Here is a 10,128-nt window from a genome sequence, read left to right as displayed (position 1 = left end):
ATGCACCAAACACAGGACCACCACAATTGATAAAACAAAACCTACTTGACACCAAAATAGAAGTAACTGCCAACACCATCATAGATGAGGACTTCAATACTCCACTATCATCAATAGATAGATCAAACAGAAAATTAACAGGGAAGTAAGAGAGCTCAGTAAAGCAATAGATCAAATATACCTAATGGACATCTATAGAACATTCTACTCAAAATATATAGACTACATATCTTTCTTAGCAGCCCATGGAACTTTCTCTAAAATAGATCATATACTGGGTCATAAAGCCTGCCTCCATATATTTAGGAAGATTGACATAATTTCCTGAATGCTATCAGATCACAATGCTGTTTTGCTAGAAATTAACAACAAAAGATATACCAAGAATCCCATCAGGTCCTGGAAACTGAACAACACACATTTAAACAATAAATGGGTAGTGGATGAAATAAAAAATGTAACCACAAAATTTCTAGTAATTAATGAAAATAAGAATACACTGTACCAAAACTTATGGGACACAATGAAAGTGATCCTCGGGGGAAAATTCATAGCAATAATGCCTTCATAACAAAGACAGAGAGATCCCAAATCAATAGCCTAACCATCCACCTAAAGGCACTAGAAAAGCAAGAAGAATCCAACCCAAAAAGCTCCAGATGGAAAGAAATAATTAAGATCAGAGCAGAAATTAATGAAGTGAAAACTAAGAACACAGTTAAGAAAATTGATGAAACAAAGAGCTGGTTTTTTGAAAAAATTAACAGGATTGATAAATCCCTGCCCAGTTTGATCAAGAAAAGAGAGAGAGAGAGAGTGAGACTTCAAATTAACAAAATCAGAAATGAAAAAGGAGAGATCACAACAGACATAAGTAAAATTAGGAGAATCATCAGGACTTATTTCAAAAACCTCTACTCCACAAAATTTGATAATATGGAGGAAATGGATGAGTTCCTGGACATATATCACCTACCAAAGATAAACTCAGAACATATTAATCCCCTATACAAACCTATCACAACCACTAAGATTGTAAAGGTAATCAAAAACTTCCCCAAAAACAAGAGTCCTGGACCAGATGGACTCTCAGCTGAATTCTATCAAACATTCATGGGAGACCTGAAACCAATCTTTTTCAAACTGTGCCACACAATAAGAGAACAATGAATGTTCCCCAACTCCTATGAAGCTGCTGTCACCTTAATACCAAAACCAGGCAGACATGCCAAAAGAAAATAAAACTATTGGCCTATTTCCCTGATGAATTTAGATGCAAAGACTCTGAACAAACCAAATTCAACAACACATCAAAAGCATTATCCACCTTGATCGAATAGGCTTCATCCCAGGAATGCATGGTGGTTCCACATACAGAAAGCTGTCACTGTAATACTCCACATAAATAAACTTAAACACAAAAACCAATGATCATTTCGATTGATGCAGAAAAGGCCTTTGACAAAATACAGCATCACTTCATGATCAAAACATTGAAGAGAATAGCTATGGAGAGTTTATATCTCAACACAATAAAGCTCCTAAAGCCCAAATAATACTTAATGGGGAGAGACTGAAGGAATTCTCATTGAAATCAGGAAGAAAACAGGGTTGTTCACTCTCACCTCTGTACTTTGACATAGTACTGGAAGTCCTAGCTCAAGCAATAAGACAGGATAAAGAAATAAAAGGGATACAAATTGGAAAGGAAGAAGTTAAGTTAGCCCTATTTGCAGACGACAAGATAATATACATGAGAGACCCAAGAGCCTCCATCTCAAAACTCTTAAAGGTGATTAACTCCTTCAGCAGAGTAGCAGGATACAAAGTCAATGCACAGAAATCAGTAGCCTTTCTATATGCAAAAGACAAAGATACAGAGAAAGAAATAGGTGATATTGTCCCATTTTCAATATCAAAAAAATAAAATAAAATACCTTGGAATAACATTAACCAAGTATGTCAAAGACCTATACAATGAAAACATAAAGTACTCAAGAATGAAATTGAGGCAGACTTGAAAAAATAGAAAGACCTCCCATGCTCCTGGATAGGCAGAATTAACATTGTGAAAATGGCAATCTTGCCAAAGGCAAAATACAGATTTAATGCAATACCAATAAAAATTCCAACATTTTTCTTCACAGATAGAGAAAAAAGTAATCTCAAGCTTCATATGTAATGGCAGAAGGCTTCAGATATCCAAGCACATTCTCAGCAAAAGAAACACCTCTGGAGGCATCACCATACCTAATCTAAAGATATATTACAAAGCCATAGTAATAAAAACAACCTGGGGCTGGCATAACAAGAGGTATACAGACCAATGGAACAGAATCAAGGACCCAGACTTTGGGTCAACTAACTACAGCTACTTGATATTTGACAAAGGCCCTAACAACGTAGCCTGGGCGGGGGGGGGGGGGGAAACAGCATCTTCAACAAATGGTGCTGGAAAAACTGGATAACTATATGCAATAAATTGAAATTTGATCCACACATCACACCAAGCACAAAAATCAAGTCCACATAGATCAAACACCTCAGTATAAGACTAGAAACTCACCTACTGCTAGAAGAAAAAACAGGAAGAAATTTCCATGATACAGGAATGGGAAAAGACTTCCTGAACAAAACCCCAGTAGCTCAGGAACTTAATCATTCAATCATTGGGATCTCACAAAGCTGAAAAGTTCCTTCACAGACAGATATCATAAGCAGAGCCAATAGATTGCCCACACAATGGGAGAAAAATTTTGCTGATTATACAAATGACAGCAGCCTAATTTTAGAATCTACAAAGAAGTTTAAAACCTAAACAGTAAAAAGTCAAACAGGCACTAACAAAATGGGGCAAAGAACTGGACAGTGAGTTCTCAGAGGAAGAAATACAAATGGCAAGCAAACACTTAAGAAAATGTTCATCATACTTAATCATCAGGGAAATACAAATTAAAACAACTATGAGATCCCACCTTGCCCCAGTAAGGATAGCAAACATTAAAAAAATCAAACGAAAACAAATGCTGGTGAGGATGTGGAGAAATAGGAACCCTCATTCATTGTTGGTGGGAATGTAAGATGGCAAAACCACTATGGAAAGCAATATTGAGACTCCTAGAAAGGTTGACTATAGAGTCACCAACAGACCCAGTTATTCCTTTATTGGGCATTGACCCTAAAAGCTCCATGCCTCAGTTCAGAGACATTTTCTCAACCATGCTTATAGCTGCTCAATTCATAATAGCGAAGATCTGGAATCAACCAAGATGTCCCTCGTTAGACAAATGGATAACCAAGATGTGGTATACCTACACGATATAATTCTATACAGCAGTAAGGAAAAATGACACAATGAAATTTGAAGAAAAATGGTTGAATGTGGAACAGATCATTCTCAGTGAACTCACTCAATCACAGAAAGGTAATTGTCACATAGACTCACTCATCTGTGGCTCCTAACATGAATCTGCCCAAGATTCTGACATTCCTAATAAGCATCTCGAGGACTGCACAATAGAGAGGGAGGAGTAGAAGGGGAGAGGAAGGTAAGGTTGAAGTGGAGAACACAAAGCTGGACCCAAATGGCAATGGTACCATAAAATTCTACATCCTAAAAGACAGACTAAATGATTGAACCATTATCAGGTCCTTAAAAGGAACCCCTGAATCACAGGGTCCTGAAGAGGGTGTGATGAAGACTAAACTTAATCTTCTCCTGTCTCTCTTTCTTTCTTTCTTTCTCTCTCTCTCTCTCCTCCTCCTTCCTTCTTTATCTCTTTTATATTACCTATCTTTTTCTTCCTTCTTTTCCTTAGCACTGGCCTGTAACTCCAAGTGCCAGCATGTGGTTAATATCCACAATAAGCTGTTGATCAGAGACTTACAGGGTTTCCCAAAAGAAGACAGATTTCTGTCAGAGTACTTGATGACCCACCAAAAGTTAGTGGTAAGACCCTACCACTGAGGACACCATATGCTGTTGGTATGGAACATGGAGTGACCTGTCTGGAATCTGGAAGAGAGTCAGTCCCTAGACAGTTAGCTCATCTAGTGCCAGAAGGTGCTACATGAGCAACTGGGGGAAAATGACCAACATCTGTCCAAGTAACTTGTGGTCTAAGCTACTCAGCAGCAACCAACCTTATGTGATGTTCACACAAGTGTACTAGTGGCACACAGCTATGGTGGGTAACCAACTGCTCCTGATTTGGCTAACTGATCTGCTCAGTGGAATGAAACCCATAGCTAGAGCTGGGAAACAAGTCATAACCACATCCAGAAAAACAAACCTATTCTCCATTAACAAGCTGCCAAACCTGATAATCAGTGTCAGGGTGTAGGAGACAGACTCTGAGAATACTCAACACCTACCAAAGCAGAGATCCAGAGGCACCTCATCACTTCAATAGACTTAAAACTCCCCTATCACAGGTGAGGGAATTTTGTGGAAGAAGGGGAGAAAGATTTTAAGAGCCACAGGTTGAGACATCATGCCCAGAGGCATTTCCTCCCCCACAAAAAATAACTGACTACTGCTCCCACAGTGCATAAACCACAACCCCATAAGGAACACCTGCAACCCCACTGAGGAGTGTCGCAATGGAATGGGTACATATAAAATATGTTTCTAATAATAATAATCATTTTAATAATAAACAACTTAGCAAAAACATTTTGATTATTGTTTTTAAACAATTTTGGAAGAATCCGCAAAAGTATAGTAATATCTAAGAGATATATTGTTGTAAAGACAGAATTAGGCATTTTGGAAATATCATTACAAGTACAATTATATTTAATAGAATTTGAATTTTTGATAGTGGAAAGCTAATACCTTTCAATAATATAATCTCAATTCATAATTTAACAACCTTTGGTCCAGACACTTTACTCAACCTTTCAATTTAGAAATACATATATATTATCTCTTTTAACAGTTTAGGATCAGTCCTCTGGAAGGAGGGCGTGGTTCTTCCATTCTAATTTTCCCTTCACCTTCTTAATATTACTATGTAAAAAGGAAATTTAGCCATACTTTGAATGACTTCTAAGTTTCGTTGAACATAATTGTCCGTTTTTAAGAGTTAAGACTTGCATTGAGGAAATGGCTCAGTGGCTAAAGGCACTTGCTTGCAAACCTTGCTGGCCCAGGATTGATTCTCTATTACCCACAAAAAGCCAAATGTATGATGTAGTTCATGTATTTGGAGTTCATCTGCACTGGTAAGAGGCCTTGCAATGCTCATATTCACTCTCTTTTTTTTTTTCTTTCTCTCTCTCTTAAATAAATAAAAATATTTTTAAGAAAAGAGTTGAAACCTGACTAATTTAGGAAATGGTCATTGACTCAATCTGGCTTCTTCAGGCTGGAGGTGGAAAAGAGGGGTTTTCAGGATCTCTATTCTTGTTGGCTTTTAGGCCTTGAGGAGGATCCCAGAGGTCAGTTATATTAGTCTTGTATTTTCAGCTTTTATGTATTTAAATAAAGTTTAAATAATAGAGACCAAGATGGATTAAATTGTTGTTATAATTTTATAATGAGCACCCAGAAAGCTATAATTATAAATAAAAACATTGTAGTTGAAAACTTTGGAAGACTTGTATGTTATATTTAGCTGTTATGGTTGTATATTGGGGCTAGTAGTTAAAATAAATTTAACAGGGAGATAGCAAAAAGAAGAATCTGGTTTGAGCATTTGATAATAATTTGAAGGAGATATTATGTCTTAAGAGGCAATTAGTTTATTTTTTAGTGAGAGGAGCTTGAGAGTTCAGATCTGAAGCACTTATATCTTAATAAAAGTAAAGCAGAATTTAGTCATTGATACATTGAAGCAGCTTAGCTTTTTAAAATATTCCTTTTTTTCTTAAGCTGGACAAAATACAGCTATTAGTAATTTTGTTTTAAGAGGAAAAAACACAGCTGGACAAACAATGTTCTTCACTCAATTCTGAAAGAGAAATCTATAGGAAAACAGGTGAAACTTAGGCAAGAAATCTAACAGTTTTTCTAAATGGCACTAACATAATTAGATTATTTGTTTTACAAGACATAGGTGATAGACCTAGATATGGTCATTTGGCAGAATTAGCATTATTCAATTTAACAAGGCAAAAAATTAATTACCTTTAAAGTTAAAAATCAATAATAAAAGACTAAAGTGAGATCTTACATTTGGCAAATGAAATCTTGCATTTTACAAGGTATAAGATAAATAATTTGTTATTTGTATACATTACTCAGAGATAGTTTGACTAGTTAACAGTCGTATGTCTTATTAATAACCCAAATTAACAGATCTAATCAAAGAATGATAAAAACTTACACTATCTTTGTTATAAAAAGACAACTAAGGAAATCTCACCTTGGATTTGAAGCAGGGGAACTTGAATTCACAGATAGCCTTAACATGTTTAAATAGCACATGAAAATCTATAGTTTACATTACTATGAGCAAGAAAAAAAATGACAGAACAGGGAATTAAGCATGTTAATCTTGTAACTATATGAACACAAAGGCATTTCATGTCTTTAAGTTTTATAATAATGATACAGGAATTTGGGGGTTCCTTACCATACAACAATGATTCTGGAGTGTATCTGACTTCTTGTCTTATGAATTAAAAGACTGAAATCAACAGACCAGAGGATAAGGTTCAGAAAGATTTTACAAAAAAAAATAATAAATGGGCTAGAGAGATGGCTTAGCAGTTAAGGCACTTGCCTGCAAAGCCTGAAGACCCATACTCAACTCTTCAAGTCCCATGTAAGGCAGATGCACAAGGCGTTACAAGTGTGCAAGATCACACATGAGCACGTGACGCAAGTGTCTGGAGTTCGGTTACAGTGGCTGGAGGCCCTGATGTACCACTTCTCTCCTCTCTCTCCCTCTCTCTCTCTCTCTCTCTCTCTCCCTATCTCTCATAAAAAGGGGATGACAGTCTGTTGAACTTGCCTCAAAAGATTTAAAAACAAAAAGAAAGAAATATTTCATTATAGCTTAGAGAGTTAGGAGGAGGAGCTATTATAACCTATAGCTTTAGGAGGAAGAGCTTTAAGAAAAAAGGGACTTAAGGAAAGGAAGGAAGACATTGAGAATCCCAGAACTTATGAGAGGGAAAGAAGACAAAGCACTTGTTAAAGGAGTCAAGAGGGTATTCGAGAAGCCCATTTCCAGACTCAGGTTGGGAATTTTTTTTATGTGAGCCCTATGGATGGACAGCTGGTTTAGCCAATTAGCTTTGATGTCAGATGTCTGGGATCAAGATTTCGAAGAAAGGGCAATCTTCTTAGAAAGGATCTTCTGGTAAGTGAATGGAAAATCTCCCTAAAGGAAAGACTGGGCCCTTCTGATAATTCTCACCTGTAGTAAAGAATAATGACCTAAATTTTCCCCTATAAGCCCAAGAACAATCACTATATTTAGTCTAGCATAAAGCTATTCACTTTGGAATCCTTTCACCCCAAAACTACCTCGCCAATTTCTATCTCCTATGATACATCCTTCCCCTTTGAAGAAGTAGCACTAACTGTTGTGAAGGAATTTGAGTGAAGACCAATCTGGTTTCTTCAAGCTGAGTAGGGTCATTAGGTGTGACAGTTGGGAAACTTCTCCAATTGTTATATCTAAGGGACCCCAAAAGTATATCAATTGCAGGAGGACATTCCTAGTAGAAAATTCTGGGAATAAAAAAAAAACAAGAGGAGTGAAAAAGTGGGCATAGAGTAAACTGGGGCTCTTCAGGGTTCCCATTTTGGTAGACTTTCAGGCCTTGGAGGGTGATGAGGGAACCCAGATAGATGCAGTTGGATTATCACAGGACCTTATGAATGTGGGCTAACTGTAGACAAGAAGAGATATGGTTAAATAATAGTTAAGCACACAAGATCCATAACTTAGCAGAATTATTATCATCAGAAATGATAGGAATACTTCTCTATCATCATGAAGACCTAGAAATCTATTTCTAAAGCTTTCTACCAAATAGCATGGTCTATATCTATTCTTGTAAAGCACATGAGACATTATGAGAATACATACATAGCATTTAACTTTACTAAGGACATGGATGTTGCTGAGTCTTGAACACATCTATCTAAAATCATAGTCACAATATTTAGTACAATTGCCACTTTTATCATTTGACCCTTGGAATTTAGAAGGGAAATTCTCTGGGCTGTGTTGTCTAAATTTTTTAAGGCATGCTTTACTTTCTGGCCATATTTTTCTGCTGAGAACTTATGACCAAATAGGTAGCAAAAATTTAATTTTATATGTCATATTTTTGAATGTCAGTTGTGGCCCTTAGGGACCTGGGAAAAGCTCTATCACTCCCTCAGCATTTGTGCATCTGTGGGGGTAAGTCAGGGCTGCGCTGCCCTCGGGACTTCCCTTGGAAGAACTGAGCATCATCTCCCTGTACTGTCTCACCTTGTTCAGACGATAGTAATTGGAGTCCAATCCCCAGACCTCTAATCTTTCTAATCAAGAGAACAGGTGACTTACCAGAGCTTTGAGAGCCACTAAAAATGTTCTGTCATCATCTGGGCCTCTTTAACCTGGGGGCCTAGGACCTAAATATTAGCTACCCTTTTAGCCCCAACATTCTCATTGGTTTTGGCTACAACATCTGGTTGTTGAGCACCCCCAAAAAAATTGTGAATAAGAAATATGTCGTTTTGACCTTCTGTCTTTAGCAAAACAGACCTAGTTAAGGATGATATGAGTATTTCAACATCATTTTGTATTATCTAACAAATTGATCTCTAGGTTTTTGTTTTTGTTTTTTTCATTTTCAGACAAGATGTTATGTATGCCTATGTACACAGACAAGGTTTTCTTTCAGTTTTCTTTTCCTTTGTCCCAGCTATTACACAATTGGTATATGTATATGTATGCATGCATGCATGTGTATATGTTAGTATGCAACTATTCATGTATATAAGAAACATGGGCTCTTCCACTCATGTTATTCTGTAATATACTTGTCAGGAAGAAGTTAAACATTTCCCCAACGTAGTGTCCTCAAAATTTCAGTCTGGGGATAAGAGAGTGCTTCTTACTATCATCCCAGAGGACATGTAGGCAGGAGGACCACAGAAAGCTCAGAGCTAAAGTAGAATTCAGTTTTATAACTTTAGATTGCAGTGTGACACCTTTCCTGCAAAAAACAAGAATGAAAAGAGTTGAGAATGCCACAAATAAACAAATGCTGGAGAAGCCAGCCTGGGCTTCAGAGTAAGTTTCAGGTCAATAACAAAAGCATCACATCCTTTTGTACAATGTTCCCCTGTTGAGGTGTCCCCACAATTTCAATCAGTCTCTGAGGGGAAAGTGGTGGCATTTACCACTCATCCCTGGGTGCATTAATCATCATATTTTCTTCATCACGCACACCTTCAAATAATTCTTAAAGAAAATGAAAATGGGTCTTTTAAAAAATTATCTATCCTTCTCTGTCTCCCTCTCTCCCCTCTTTCTTACAGGGACAAGTGCATACATTGACATCTGCATGTATCCTTCGAAAATGAAGGGAATTGGTGCCATCTAGCCTTCAGTTTCCTGAACTACCAGGGCTATGAATTCCAAATTGCCTTATAAAATAAGTTTCTGATGGTCAAATAACTTAACAAATGGAATATTTGAGATTTAGTTGTAAAAGAAAGAAAGAGAAAGAAGAGAGAGGGAAGGAGGAAGGGAAGAAAAGAAGTGGGAAAAGAGCAAAAAGCAACCAAGTAACACACACAAAACATTACCAAACGTTGACAAATCATTATACACATGTATGTGTGTATGTACTTACATATGTACATATTAACAGAGAAGAGACCAGAGATGATGACTGTGATAGGAAGCACTTGGATTAAGCAGAGGAGCTCTACCTGTAAGGGATGAAACAAAAATATTTAACTAATGAACTAAGAATCTAAGTAAGCAATAGAGGGAAAGAGAGCTAGTTTGGAGGTTTATACCTACTACCTCATCACCTGTGAAGGAAGCTGTCACAGGGAAATTTCTCTCTGAGCTACACTGTCAGTCTCTCTGTGAAAAGAAAGAAACCAAATGGCCTCAAGAACAAATTAAAATAAAGGAAATAAAAGCATCTTATGCCAACCAAAGGACA

The sequence above is a fragment of the Jaculus jaculus genome, chromosome 6 (genome assembly GCF_020740685.1).
Source record: "Jaculus jaculus isolate mJacJac1 chromosome 6, mJacJac1.mat.Y.cur, whole genome shotgun sequence".
NCBI classification, from domain to species: Eukaryota; Metazoa; Chordata; class Mammalia; order Rodentia; family Dipodidae; genus Jaculus; species Jaculus jaculus.
The sequence above is the reverse complement of the archived record's forward strand: the minus strand, read 5'-3'. Positions refer to the sequence as shown.